We start from the raw sequence: 439 nt of genomic DNA on the forward strand, positions 1-439 counted from the left end.
CAAAGAGAAGAAGCCCACAAGCTGGTCCTGAGTGCAAGAGCAGCACTTTCCCCATTTGCAATTCCCAGCAGCAGGCATTCAGGAGCATGCTTCCTGCTCATGACCGGGGAAATAGGTATTGTGGCCAGGAAGGGCAAAATTAAGGGATGGGGGGGGGGGGACAGCTAATGAATGCTGACATTTTAGCCCCCAGCCTAGCCTATGTTGCCATAAGGATTCAACCTATCCACAACAATACACCATTAGGGGTCTACAGTGGCTTGGCTCATTGATGCAACAGAGTCTAGGAAATCTCCCCCACAACCACCTGGTGGTCTTTCTGGGCCCAGAGGAGAGATATTTAGATCAGGATGGAGGGTGGTCACAGTTGCCCAAGAAACGGCCAAGGAAACAAACTTTCCCCAGACTCCCCCCACAGAAAGAGGCAGGCAGACTGGGG

This window comes from Podarcis muralis, chromosome 14 (assembly GCF_964188315.1).
Source record: "Podarcis muralis chromosome 14, rPodMur119.hap1.1, whole genome shotgun sequence".
NCBI classification, from domain to species: domain Eukaryota; kingdom Metazoa; phylum Chordata; class Lepidosauria; order Squamata; family Lacertidae; genus Podarcis; species Podarcis muralis.